The following is a 15,647-nucleotide window of genomic DNA, read 5'->3' on the forward strand; positions in this document are numbered from 1 at the left end:
ATTGCCAATAGAAAGAGAAGTGGGGAGAGGGGACATCCCTGTCTGGTGCCCCTGCCCAGGGAAAACCGTTCAGTAAGCTTCCCGTTTACCATCAGTCGGGCCATGGGGCTTCTATAGAGAGCTTCAATCCAAGATACTACCGGGCCCGATATCCCAAAGTGACCCAAGGTCTCAAATAGGTAGCGCCAAGATATACTATCAAAGGCCTTCTCCATATCAAGCCCAGCTATAACTTCCAGCCCCCCCTCTCCCCGGAATTTATGAATGGCCATCAAAGCTCGCATGATATTCATAGAGCCATGGCGACCCGGCACAAAGCCCACTTGATCTTCATGGATTAGCTCGGGTAACACCTGATTCAAACGCCTAGCCAAGATAGCCGCTAAAATCTTAATATCTTGGTTTAGCAAAGATATTGGTCGATATGAACCCACCTGCTCCACATCTTTGCCGGGCTTCGGTAACAGCACTACATGCGCCTCATTATGCTGTATAGTCAAGCCCTCTCCCACAATTCCATTAAACCATGCCTTCAGTGATGGCGCCACCAGGTCACTCAATATTCGATAATATTCAGGGCCAAACCTGTCAGGCCCTGGTGCCTTAGTAAGTTTCAGCATTTTTATACCTGACCGTATTTCTTTCTCCGTCACGGGCCCATTTAAGGAGTCCAGTTGCGCCCCTGTCAGTTTTGGTATCTGTAACCCTTGAAAGAAGGCTGCAGATTGGACAGCATCATATTCCCGCTCCTTGTATAAAGAGCTATAATATTGAACGAACTGTTGCATAATTTGGGGTTCATTAGTGAATACCTCTTCCCGAGCGTTCTTTATAGAAAAAATTAATTGCCTTTTACGTGGAGGCCTCACCAGGTTTGCCAACAGCCTACCCGCTTTACTGCCCCATTTAAACAGTTTAAAACGCTGGTAATATATATCCCTCTCTGGTCTTGCATGTAGTATATCATCAATCTGTTTTTTAAGGTGGTTCAGCTGCACCTTATGCGTGTCATTTATATTCTGCATATGTGCCCTCCTTATATGATGATACTCCTGCGAGAGCCGCAGCAAGTCTGCCTCTCTTTGTTTCTTCTTGCCCGCCACATATGCAATGATGTACCCCCTCATAACTGCTTTGGAGGCCTCCCAGTACGTACTAGCACTAACCTCTGGTGTATTGTTATGTGCCTGATAGTCTAGCCATTTAAGGCGCAGAAATTCTCTAAACTCCTTATCCTGGTAAAGGTAGGGGGGAAGCCGCCACACCCTCTTGCCCGGCTCCGCTGCAAAAGAAACCGCCATCAAAACTGCCGAGTGGTCACTGAGTGCACTATCCACTATTTCTACTTTCACAATTTTTGGGACCAAAGAAGGTGCCACCAATAAGTAATCTAGTCTCGAATATACCTTATGTGGATGTGAATAAAACGTATATTCCCCATCTTGAGGGTGCAAGAGCCGCCATATGTCTACCAACCCCAGCTGAGACGTCACAAAAGGTATCCCCCTGTCTTCCCAGCTCCGCACCCTCGTTTTCATGGGTTTACAGTCATTGGTGGGGTCTGCTACTATATTAAAATCCCCTCCCATTACAATCTCATAATTAGAGTAAGGTATCACTCTTGCCACAAGATCAGAAAAGAACCTATGGGAGTATACATTGGGTCCATAAATGTTACAAAAGAGAATTTGCTGTCCCCATAATTCACCCATGACTAACACATATCTGCCTTCTTTATCTTGAATCACTCTATGACAGTGAAATGGGATTTGTTTATGAATTAAGATTGCCACCCCCCTCTGTCTGGAATTGTATGCTGAGTACCCAACCTCTCCAACCCATCCCCGCTTCAGCTTTTGATGTTCTGAAGCCGTGAGATGGGTTTCTTGAAGGTATGCAATGTCAGCTTTTTCTTTTTTCAACCATGAGAGAATTTTAGTTCTCTTAATGGGTGAGTGTAGGCCATCCACATTAAGCGTAATAATTTTCAAACTTCCCATACCAGCAACAGGTGTACTTGATAACCCAATTCACTGTATGTTATACCTTGCCCGTCTCCCAGCCGGACGTGCAAGGTTTTGATCGTACCAGCATCCCAAATAGGTTTCCCATGTCTCTTCTGCTTCCACAATTTGTTCACCTGATTCACCTCATATCCCTGATATCCCATGCTCCATGCATTCTCATCCGCCAAAGTCCTTCTCCCGTCTCTTATCCTCTCCTTCCCTTCCCCCCACGCTTCCAACACATCCTCACTCACACTCTCACACATCCCCCCCTCCCATTCCCCTCTCCTTCGTCCCTCCCACCCCCCTGTCATATTCTTTCCCCGCATCCTTCACCTACTCAGTCCAACTCGAAAAACATCCGAAGTCCCCCTCCCCCCACCCCTCCAAAAACTGTTGTATGGTAAAACAAGTATTACACATTACTTATTACAGGTATATTTGCAGCAGCCCATAGTGTCCCATAACCACTACAACTGCCCATCTCCAAGCTTAAATCTATACCCAACAAAGAAAACTAAGAAAAAGCTGGTCAATTTATGACTTGGCTGTTGTATTTTCACCTCTCCCTGCTTCATGTTGCACGTGCTCGCCGCAGCCTCTCTCCCTGCCGCCATATAATCCAGTCTTGCATAAGGAGGGAGAAGTGCACTAAATCAAATCCAGCCGTTCTTTCCAGTCTCACTGGGGTACAGTAAGATCATACCCCCCAGCGTAAAATAACACCAAACAAGTAGCACATCTGCCCTTTCAGGTCCACCTGGTCATTCTATTCTGGGTCCTTAGGTCCCGATACATCTGACTGATTGCATTTATCCATGTAAGCTCTTGCCGCAGCCGCATCATTGAGAATAATAGCCTTTCCATCGACCCAGATTTTCAGCCTAGCTGAGTACATCAGGGCAAATCGCACCCCCTTCTTGTAGAGTGCAGTGCAGGTAGGGGCCATGGCCTTCCGCAGCAGTGCCACTCGTGTCGAATAATCATTAAATAATAATAGGCGGCGGCCCTCATATTGTAATCCCTCCTTGCCTCTGGAAGCTTTCAATATCTTTTCCTTTGCCTGCCAGTTCACAAAATGCGCGATCGCTATGCGGGGCCTGGTATTGTTGTCTCCCCGATTCCCAATCCGGTGGGCTCTGTCGCAGGCATAATGGCCCTGGTTCTCTTCCAGGCCCAGATGCTCCGGTATCCATTTGGAGAAGAAATCATACAGGTCTTTGTCCAGCACTGCTTCGGGTAATCCGATCACCCGCAGGTTGTTCCGTTGGGAGCGGTTCTCCTGCTCCTCGACCCTCTCCCTCATTTCCTCCAGCTCTTTTTGGAGTGCCTCCAACTGTGTGGCGGTGCTCTGGGCCTCGTCCTCCTGCACAGACAGCCTGTTCTCCACAGCGGTGAGTCGGGCTGCATGAGAGTCAAATTTTTCATTAATTTCGTCCACCGCTGACTGCAATTTATTCAATTTGTCCTCCAAAGCGGCAGAGACCGAGCGGGAGATTTCCTGCGCCCAATCCGCACTCACCGCGGCAGGCATGCTCTGTGCTGATCGCTGTTCTGCCATCTTGCTGGGCCCGTGCTTCATAGAGGTCGTCGCTTTCTTGTGTGATCTCGGGGGCATACCGCCTCAGAAGCTCCCTCAACTTTCGCCCGCGATTTCTCGCTATTTAGGCAGTTTTTTTTTGCTGTTCGTCGTTGGGTTTTAACCCGTAATATAGCAGATTTGGGGTGGTAGGGCGCGGAGCCTCGTCTTCCCGTGTCCTCTCAAGTAGCAGGCATCATGTGACCCCCCAAAATTGCAGCTGTTCTGAATAAATATTATCTAATCTTAAGCGGAGGGCCTGAATCTCCCTTAAAGTTGAAGCCGATTGGGAAGATTTATGAAGATTTTCCAAATGGGTCAGCTTGGAAATACAATTCTCCACTTCCACACGTCTGCTCCGAGCCTGTGCACTTGCTTTTTGTAAAAAAAAAACCTCTGGATACTGCCTTTAAAGCATCCCAAACAATCCCCAAAGAAGACCCCGAATTCAAGTCATCATCAAGATATTGTTGTCCCTCAACAAGTTTGTATTTAAGGTCCACCTCTTATCCACATCTTCCTCGTGAAGCGAAGGAAGCTGAACCAAGTCGGACCATGGTCAGATATAGTAATAGGTCCCATGCCTGAAAGGCCTCCTCCCTGTGCCAAAGAGATATCAGTGAGCAAATAATCAATACGAGAATAATCCATATGCAGCATTTCTCCCTTCTTCTCTCCCCTCCATCCATGTGCATCTCCTCCCTGACTTCCCTCCCCTCCATCCATCCATGTCCAGCAACTCTCCATTCTCCCCTGCCCTCTCCTCCATCCACCCATATCCAGCAAATTTCCTCTCTCCCCTGCCCCCTCCATTCATCCATCCATGTTCAGCAATTCTCCTCTCTCTGCTGCCCTCCCCTCCCCTCCATCCATCCATGTCCAGCAACTCTTCATTCTCCCATGCCCTCTCCTCCATCCATCCATGTCAAGCAACTCTCCATTCTCCCCTGCCCTCTCCTCCATCCATCCATTTCCAGCAAATTTGCTCTCTCTCCTGCCCCCTCCATCCATCCATGCCCAGCAAGTCTCCTCTGTCCCCTGCCCTCCCGTCCTGTCCAGCGATCTTTTCTCTCCCCCTGCCCTCCCTTCCTCTCCTGTCCAGTGATGTCTTCTCTTCCCCTGCCCTCCCCTCCTGTCCAGCGATCTCTTCTCCCCCTGCCCTCCTCTCCAAATCCAGCCATCTCTTCTTCTCTCCCCCTGCCCTCCCACCCATGTCCAGCGATTCTCCCTGCCCTCCCTCAGCTCCCTGACAGCCCTCCTCTCCGTTCCTCCCCTCCCCCCGTGTTTAACCCTTTTACTTTCAGGCGCAGTGACAGCAGTGAAGAGGACAACACAGGAGGCTCACCTCCAGCATCTCCCTTCCCTCACACAGTGTCCCACCCTCATGGAAACAGGAAATGCATCATCGCAGAAGGCAGGACACTGTGTGAGGGAAGGGAGTAGCTGGAGGCGAGCCTGCTGTGTTGTCTTCTTCACTGCCGTCACTGTGCCTGAAAGTAAAAGGGTTAAACACGTGCAAGGGGGGGAATGGAGAGGAGGGCTGTTGATCGGGGAGCTGAGGGCAGAAAGGAGCGGAGGAAACGTCCGAGAGGCAGCCAGGCAGCCCTGCGTTTGGGGGGGGCAGCAGCCAGTGGCAGGTCATGGTTGGGTAAGCCTCTTATACAGGGCATCTATGACTGCCCTCCCATCCCATCCATCAATTCTCCTCTGTCCTGCCCGTCCCTCGGTTCTCTCCTCCTGACATCATCTCGCCTCGTTTCCCTTCCCCCTCATTGTTCTGCCCTCTGATGTCATTACGTTTTGATGTGATGGCGGGGCAATGAGTGGGAATGGATGTTATGAACCCAAGCATCCAGACGTAGAATGTTGAAGGTGCAAATTATTATATAGGATATGATGCCAAGGAGCAGAGACAGCCAAAGGAAGTAAAAAGAACCATATGGAATTTATTAAGGTACAATTACCCAACATAGCTGCGTTGTTGTTTTTTTTTACAACCTTTGGCTGTCTCCTCTGCATCACTTATTGTCTGCAGAGGCTCATTCGTTCTTTGTCCCTGTGTATTATTTTATTCTTGCATAGTTGAGCTTCTAGGACTAGCTGTACAATCTGTACAAAACACAGCCATTTGTCTCCTTTGTCACGTGTGTCGTTTTGATCATGTCACATCACTACTACAAAAAGTATCATTGGCTTCCAATTTCACAACGCATTCTATTCAAGCTTTTGGTTCTTACCTTCAAATCCCATTGTATTGGTTTACCATGTTAACTTTCTTCTTTCGGCATCCCACATTCACCAGTTCGCCTGCTCCGTTCTATTAATGACCATCGCTCAGTGTTACCGGGGCCCAAACTTGTACATTTAGATTCCACCCATCATACTGCATTCTTTTTTTGTTGCCCCATTTCACTGGAACTCTCTTCCACTCGCTATCTATGCTGAATCCTCATTGAAGAATTTGAAATCGAAACTAACGACTGACTTGGTTGTTCACAAATGCCTTCTCACAATCCTTGCCTTCTTCAGTTAACTTCCTCCCACTGGTTCACTTCCCCTATTTGATTCTCTTATCTTTTCTTCTGTGTGTGTTTTGTTCTTGTCCTTTACTTTCTGCTTTGGCTTGATCCCGTGCTTTCCTGTCATTTTTGTGGTTCTTTTCCTTTTCCAATTTATTTTATTACATTGTAAACCGCTGTATATTGCGAGTCAGTTCTAGCAGTCATGCAAATCTATAATAAACTATGGATTTTTCTCCTATTTTATTTTATTCCCCTCCCAACCCATTTATTGCAGCTGTTAGAATGACAATCTTTGACCAGGGGCACGTGCATTAAGGCTCCTTTCTGGAATGCTGAAATCCTAAGGTCAGTCATTGTACAATGACCAAGACTCTGGAGACTGTGAAAGTTGCCTCCACAGCATCTCCAGTTCTGGCAGAGATCAGAACATCTGAACTGGAAATCAAAAACCAGGTTTTCAGAATGACAATGCACAGCACTGTCATGGATTCATCAGGCTAGTTTCAGCTACAGATGTTAATAGAACAATCTAGAGCATCTAGAAACCAGAATCTGATTTATTAATTTTCCTGTAGATGTACCTTAGAAAAAAAACCTCTTCATGAATCTGATACAGTCTGTATGCAGAATCCGAGTCTGATTATAACTCATGTTTGAGCGAAGTTCTCAATGTTTCTTTACATTTTAAATTCTATTTGCACTTGTAGGAAAAAGGAACATTTTATTCATCCATTAATTCTGCCTGGCTCTTGGTAATCATGTATCAAGAGCAAAGTCTTGTTGACACGGCTGGTGTTACAGTTTAGCAAACACGTAGCAAAAGTTACAATGGTACTGATTTGCTTCAAAGGGAAAAATACAGAGAGGGAATCTAAGCAGCAACAATGTTACTGACAGCAGCCATCAAAATCCAGGCCTTCCCAAAATAGTCCTGGGGACACCCACCATTACTTTAGCTATATTAGAAGTAAGCCTGGCAACATGCCCAGGGCTGCCTGCAATAGGGGTCATTTGAGATTGGAACCAGCAAGGGCAGAAGTCTGCCCGTGCTAGTTCCAGTCTCAAAATGGCTGCCAGGATCTCCTGCAATAGTCTCGGCAGCCATTTCTACTGAGCAGCAGCACCAGGCAGGATTGAATGGGGTTTCTTCCTGCCCTCAAAAAGGCCACTAGACCGCCTACTTCCCCTTTTGGAAGCACTGAAAGCATTGACTCTTTGGCTATCCTCGCATAGATTTGCTTTGAACCCAGCTAAAACAGTTGCATGTTGGATCTCCAGATTGTTAACTAAACCTACAGCTCCTCTTACACTCTTTGATCTCCCCATTGCCAAAGTTGACTCCTTTAGATATCTTGGGGTCATCATTGACTCAGGCCTCACATTTGCACAACAGATATCTAAAGATGTGAAAAATGAATTATTTTGGCTTTGGAGGTTACATTAAATCAGACACCATTTAGATTTCTCCTCCTTACACACTCTAATTCATGCCTTCATTATATTGTGACTGGACTATTGCAATATAGTGTACGCAGGTCTTCCTCAAGGTCAATTTTGTCGACTTCAAACTATAAAACTCAGCTGTCTGGTTGCTTTTTAAAGCCAAGCGCTTCGATTCAATTACACCTTTACTAGTAAAAGTACATTGGCTTCCACTTTCATATCATATCCAATTAAAAATTGTATTGCTCGCCCATAAGACCTTGCACTTTGTTAGTCCTGCCTATTTGTCTTCACTGATCATTCCTCATACCCTCAGATCCCCAGACGCTAACTGGTTAATATTGCCCTCTCACAAGATAGCTCATGATGAGTCTACTCGTCATTCCACAGTCTTTTTCCTAGCCCCTTTCCTCTGGAACAGTCTGCCTGCAGACATTAGATTAGAACTCTCCTTGTCTAAAATCAAAATAAAACTCAAGGCTCATTTTTTCCAGGAGGCCTTTGGTTTTACCCCTGATTAAGTGCTGACCCATGTGTGAATGGCAGAGACTCGGTATTTATTCCCATTCCCCTTCTTCCCCCAACTATCCTTCTTGTTAATATGTGAATGATTCCTTTACTATTTTAGTGTAGTTCTTCTCCATTTTTAGATATTGTACATCACTTTGACCTTGTGCAAGCAAAGGTGATATATCAAATGTCAATAAACATAGGGTGTTCAGGCGGGATGGGGGGGGGGCAGAAAGTGATCAGGTGTGGAGAGTGAACGCATGGGGGGGGGGGGGGGGGGGGTAGAGTTTGGATTTTGGGCCAGTTTTGATGCCAAATCCAAAACAAACCCAAAATTTGGTCTGCCTCTATTCTTACCTGGATGTTCGATACCGGGAACTGGACATGGCCTGGCATTGAATATATGGGCTTGATTCAACTTGTGACTGTAAGCGGCTTAAACAACACTGTCCTCCATGGGCTGAATATTGGACCTATAATTTAATGGGTGATCATAATTTGGAATAATTAATCTGTTAAACTTTACAGATTGAAAAACCAAAATGACATTGAGTTATTCTTCATATTTGATTTTCTCCTTAGGTTATGGGATGTCTTCTTCATGTCTCCTCTTCCAAATCTGTGAGAGCCTCTCTCCTCTCTCCTTGACTTCGTCACATCACTCTGTTCTGCAAGCAGCTCCTCCAAGAATCTGTTCTGGGGCAAAGGGAGCATGAAAACGAAGAGCCGACAGGCGCGCGGCACCCCCCCAGCGGCGTGCACCCGGGGCGGACCACCCCTCCTGCCCCCCCTTGGTACGCCACTGCCCCAGGCTTCCATATAGCGCAACCTAAGTTGCACGCGCAAATCCAGTTGTATTACTTAAATCAATCAACACCGATAATTGCCACCTAACAAGCAATTACTGACACTAATTGGCATTAATTAGAATTTACATGCAGAACAGTCAAAGTGTATTCTATAATGTGATGCGTGTAAATTCTAAGTCACATAGTTGAAAAGGGGGTGTGGCCATGGGCATTTCTAAAATCTGTGCGCATTGTAGAATATATCCAGTCCGCGCATAAAGCGTTGGCATTTGGCGTATCTGCCCATGACTAAATTTAGTCGCATGGACGGGTGCTCTGCGTATTCTATAAACCGTGTGGAAAGTTAGGCCTATTTTATAAAGTATGCCTAAATTTATGTGCACTTTATGGAATACACCTAGGCATATTTAATTTCAGTGCTGAAGTTTTAAGCGTGACATATAGAATCTAGGCCTGTATGTCCTCTCCACCAGTATACTCCACTATTGATCAGAAGGTTCCAGCTCACTCCTCCGTTTTCTGCAGGCAAAAAGATGGTAAAACTAGCAGACCCCTCACTTTTTCTTTAGTCCAGGCCTTGTTCAGCACCCAAGACCCAGTAACATCAGAAGTTCTGTACCCCCTCATGGAAATTTTGGCAGAAAGAAGGCAGAGACTATTTTCGCTCCAAAACCTCTCAATTTAAAACCTCTGTGACCCTGGTAACTCCTCTGCTGGCCACTCCCTGTGCGGAGAGCCAGCTACAAAAATCACTCCTACATGTACTCCAGTACATATGCCAGGGAAAGTGGTACCCCTGCATTAATATGGCCTAGCAGGCCATCAGCAATAAATGAATGTTGACAGGACCACATCTTTCATGCATATTCATTGGAAATATCTATACTGTGGGATCATCAAGATGGGTTTAGGAAGATTTGAGTTAATCCTTAGGCTGAGTTAATATCCTTTAAGGTTTTGCCCCCCCCCCCCCCCCCCCCCACCTTTTATCTAGAAACAAGATAATAGGTGGCGATAAGGGCTCAGGCAGTAATAGCTGAACACTAATTGTGAAATTTGCACACATCCATTAAGGACATCCATGGAAAAAAAAAAATAAAGGCCTTTTACAGCCATGGTAAAAAGTGGCCTTGGCACGCAATGCCATGCGACAACTCTTCCGCAAGTCACTTTTTACCACGGCTCTTAGTTTTCTTGGTGTTTTTATTTTAGATAAATCTCTTATCTTGATGTGGACTTTTGGATAATAAAAATGGAAATTATGTTTGCTTTATTTTTTTGTGTAATTTCTTGATGGATCCATTGCATTATATATATATATATATATATATATATATATATATATATATATATATATATATATATTAAACTTAATTTAAAAAATTGAAAGAGGAGCTCACCTTGATGAAAATTGATGTATGTGTTCAGTAATTTTGGCAATGAGGGAGGCCGCTGATAAACAGGTGAGGATATTCATTAATTTGTTTCAAGCATTTTGGCAGAGTATAATCTCTGCTGAGCTAGTCTCATCTGTGTGACAGGGATTAAAGGTTGGTGAGCCCTTGGACCGCAGCAGGAGCTGTGGCAGACAAGTCCCCTGGATTGACGCAAGGCAGGAATCAGAAGAAGAACCAAGACAAGACTGGGCAAGACAAGAAGGCTACAAAAGGCATGTCTAGAATAAACCAGGGAAGACTAGACAAGGCTGGGCTAGGTAAGGCTAAACTAGGCAGGACAGAAGTAACAAGGTACATCAAACAAGGACCTGATCTAGATGAGGCAAGGAAAGAGAGAGAGGCAAAGGGCTAGAACTGGAACCCAGGCAGAACAAGGCAAGACACGGAACTAGGTTAAAACTGGGTCCAGAAAAGACAAGACAAAGAAAAGGCAAGGACTGGATCTGGACAGGACAAGGCTAGGCAGAAAAGGACAAGGCAAACAGACAAAACACAGACTGGATCCAGACAAGGCAACGAGAGCAAGGCAACAGGGCTAGAACTGAACCCCAGGCAGAACAAAGCAAGACATGGAAACAAGGCTAAAACTGGGTTTAGAAAAGGCAAGGCTAAGGTAACAGGGCTAGAACTGAACTCCAGGCAGAACATGGCAAGACATGGAAACAACGCTAAAACCGGGTTCAGACCAGGCAAGGCTAAGGCAAAAGGCTAGAACTGAACCCCAGGCACAACAAGGCAAGACACAGAAACAAGGCTAAAAATGGGTTAAAGCAAGGCTAGGCACGGCAAGAAGTGGATCCAGACACGACAAAGCAAGGCAGGGCTGGAACTAGCCAAAAACAAGGCAGGGCAATAGGAACAAACAGAAGCAAGGCTAGAGCCAAGGCAGGAAAAGGGCTTGGCTGGAGCAGAAACCAGGAACAGGGCTTGGTTCTAGCAGGAACCAGGAACAGGGCTTGGCTGGAGCAGAAACCAGGAACAGGGCTTTCAGGAGTAAGGCTTTCGGGAACAAGGTTTGCAGAAGAAGGCTTTCAAGAACAAGGTTTGCAGGAGCAAGGCCAAAGGCGGTCGGTGGCCCAACTGTTTGGGGAGGCTAAAGGGGGTGGGGCCATGGGTGGAGCTTACATCCATAATTGTCTGACAACACAGAAAAAAAATAAGTAAAAATAAAATAGTTACAATTAATACCTTTTATTAAATTTAGATATTAGATATGTATCATATGTCAAAGAATAAAGTGGTTGTTCAAAGCATATACTAACCACAATTGCAACCTTTTTTTTTTTTTTTACATCTACTACTCTAGGCTATTACGATAGTGTACAGCGTGGATTGGATGATATTTTAGATAAAATTAAGAAAATGTAGTGTAATGTAGGCATTGATTAGTAATACTGGACTCTTGCTACTCATTATAATTCTAAATGACATAAGAGGAGAACTCGTTTATCTAAAAATCTATAAACTTATACAAAAGGTAATTTGTTTTGTAATAGGTTCTTGTTGTGTCTTGCAAGGCGCAACCGTTAAAGACGCTTGCTCACTTTGCATATATAAATATTTAAATTTAATACTTAAAGCCATAAATCAAAACATTGTATAGTGCCAATAGCTGAAAATTTGTTTCTATAATATTTCAAAAGCTACCAATGAACAAAGATTAATTTATTTTCTACACAGTAAAACTTGTAGGCGAACCCTTTCACATGCAGCGTGATTCATTAAAACTCGTTTGTGAAGTACTGGGAGCAGAGAATGGAAATTCACCTCATCAGCTTTCCAGAAAGCCTTTTCTTCTTGTTTTAATCTTTTTAACTGATTCCTAAATTGTGGAACAATAAAATCCTGCCAGAAAACATTTTCTTTTAAATACACATGTAAATAAAAATGTAAAACAGTCATATTTACAGCAATTTGTTCAACCCTTGCATTTGTACGTCTGGATTTCTTATGTTAGTGCTCTATTTATTTGATGGTTTTTTTTCTATTTTAAGCATCTGAGGCCAGTTCTAAAATTACCTAAACACAAGTTGCCTATAATAATGGGGGAAGGCCAGGAACAGGCTGTATATATGGAAGCATTTCTGAAGAGAATTCCTTCCTAACAAGCAAAATGCACATGATAGATATCTTAGGGCTTCCTCTTAGGCAAGTATTTTAAAAATCATTTTCGCTAGCAGAAAATCTAGATGGTTGCAAAAAGGTTCAGTAGCTTGTTTATTCCAAGATGACAGCAAACTCGGCAGGCTTGCTGAGTTAGGTCAGCAGCCTGTTGCTCAACCTGCTCATGTGTGATTTAAAAGGGGGGGGGGACTTTGGTCCTGAGGAACTGAGTTCGATTCCCACTTCAGGCACAGGCAGCTCCTTGTGACCCTGGGCAAGTCACTTAAACTTCCATTGCCCCAGGTACAAATAAGTACCTGTATACAATATGTAAGCCACATTGAGCCTGCCATGAGTGGGAAAGTGCGGGGTACAAATGTAATAAAAAAAAATCTTTAAGGGGGTCTTTTACAAAGGCATGAAAGTGCTATTCATGCACTGATTAGCATGTGCTAAATGCTAGAGACATCCATAGGAATATACATTGTTTACATAGTAGATGACGGCAGAAAAAGACCTGCATGGTCCATCCAGTCTGCCCAACAAGATAAACTCATATGTGCTACTTTTTGGATATAGCTTACCTTGATTTGTATCTGTCATTTTCAGGGCACAGACCGTATAAGTCTGCCCAGAACTAGCCCCGCCTCCCAACCACCAGCCCCGCCTCCCACCACTGGCTCTGCCACCCAATCTCAGCTAAGCTTCTGAGGATCCATTCCTTCTGAACAGGATTTCTTTATGTTTATCCCACGCATGTTTGAATTCCGTTATTGTTTTCATCTCCACCACCTCCTGCGGGAGGGCATTCCAAGTATCCACCACTCTCTCCGTGAAAAAGTACTTCCTGACATTTTTCTTGAGTCTGCCCCCCTTCAATCTCATTTCATGTCCTCTAATTCTACCGCCTTTCCATCTCCGGAAAAGGTTCGTTTGCGGATTAATACCTTTCAAATATTTGAATGTCTGTATCATATCACCCATTTCGCCTTTCCTCCAGAGTATACATGTTTAGGTCGGCAAGTCTCTCCTCATACGTCTTATAACGCAAACCCCATACCATTCTCGTAGCTTTTCTTTGCACCGCTTCAATTCTTTTTACATCCTTAGCAAGATACGGCCTCTAAAACTGAACACAATACTCCAGGTGGGGCCTCACCAACGACTTATACAGGGGCATTAAAACTTCTTTTCTTCTGCTGGTCACTCCCCTCTCTATACAGCCTAGCAACCTTCTACTGTTTATATGGCATCTCTAGCATTTAGCACATACCTATTTTTAGCATGCACTAAAAACACTAGTGCATTTTTGTAAAAGGGGCCCTTAAGTGCTTTTTTAACTCAGATTCTTCACCCATGTTTCTTTGGTGAACAGTGTGTAATTTATTAGGTTTTAATTTTTGCCCTCCAGTTTGAATAGTGTGCTGATAAAATATGCAACTCACTTAGTTACGTTACTCTGTTATGCAATCCACGGAGCCTGATGAGTTCCACATCATCAATGACGCTCCCCGACTTGTCCTTTTGAGAAGTGCAGAAGACGCGACATAAAACTTTACCGTTTATAAGGCGACGCCATTTTGGAACAGCGTTGGGTGAGTTTGTTTAAATCCATATTATGTGAAACTGTAATTTCTTTCATGTATACCTGGATTTTTTGGGTTGAGCACAACGCTATAAGACATGATTCAGAAGGAAGAGATAAAAGTTGTTCGACAGCCAGAACACGAAACTTTTTTTTTGTTAGTTCAGAATGCGCCATTGTGGCTGTCATTGCTTGCTTGTTTCAAATTATCTGTTTGCTTGGATACTTCATGTTTGCGCCATATATGACATTATTAAAGTAGCATGGAAGATGCGCTTGATTACACTGCTGCTGCTTAATAGATCAGCGAGGGCTTCTTTTACAAAGCCACGCTACTGATCCTCGGTGCGGCAAATGAGAGGAAGCCCATTCAACTCCTATGAGCTTCATCTCATTTGCCGCGTGGGAATCGCTAGCACGGCCTTGTAAAGGAAGCCTTGAGTGTGTCAGGGGTCTATATTAAAATGATGAACAGAACAATAAATACGTAAATAATAAAAACATAAAATATGTCCATTAAAGTTCCCTTCAACTGCTCGCTTTAACTGAAACTTGGATAACCCCTAACGACATTGCCTCAATCGCAGCCCTATGCCATGGAGGATATCTTTTCTCCCACACTCCCCGCACAGATGCACGCGGTGGAGGCGTTGGGTTTCTTCTCTCACCCTCTTGTAGTTTCCAACCCCTCCTCCTGCCACATTCTCACTGCTTCTCATCCTTCGAAACTCATGCCATCCGTCTATTCTACCCGACACCACTCAGAGTTGCAGTCATCTACCGCCCCCCTGATAAGCCCCTCTCTTCATTCCTTACTGACTTACGACGCTTGGCTCACCTTCTTGATCCCTCATCTCCATCCCTCATTCTTGGTGATTTTAACATTCACGTTGACAACCCTTCCAACTTCTACGCTTCTAAATTCCTCACTCTGACATCCTCCTTTAACCTCCAACTATGCTCTACCACCCCTACTCACCGTAATGGCCATTGTCTCGACCTCGTTCTCTTCTCTTCCTGCTCACCTTCCAATCTCTGCACCTCAGTCCTTCCTATCTCAGATCATCACCTAATCACCCTCACACTTCATCACCCTCCCCCTCAACCTCGCTCAACTATAACCACTGCCTTCAGGAATCTCCAAGCTGTCGACCCCCCTACCCTATCCTCTCACATCTCCAATCTCTTCCCTTCCCTCTCGTCTTCTGAATCTGTCGACACGGCTGTCTCTACCTACAATGAAATTCTCTCCACTGCTCTGGATACCCTAGCACCATCTGTCTCTCGCCCCACTAAGCGCATTAAACCTGAGCCCTGGTTAACCCCTTGTATCCGTTACCTTCGCTCCTGCACCCGATCTGCTGAACGACTCTGGAGGAAATCTCGCACCCTGGCAGACTTCACCCATTACAAATTCATGCTATCCTCCTTCCAGTCCTCCCTATTCCTTGCCAAACAGGAATATTATTCTCAATTAACCTATTCTCTTGGCTCCAACCCTCGTCACCTCTTCGCCACCCTCAACTCCCTACTTAAAGTGCCCTCCGCTCCCACCCCCCCTCACTCTCTCCTCAAAAACTTGCTGACTACTTCCGCGATAAAGTGCATAAGATAAACCTTGAATTCACTTCCA

The sequence above is a fragment of the Microcaecilia unicolor genome, chromosome 6 (genome assembly GCF_901765095.1).
Source record: "Microcaecilia unicolor chromosome 6, aMicUni1.1, whole genome shotgun sequence".
In the NCBI taxonomy this organism is placed as follows: domain Eukaryota; kingdom Metazoa; phylum Chordata; class Amphibia; order Gymnophiona; family Siphonopidae; genus Microcaecilia; species Microcaecilia unicolor.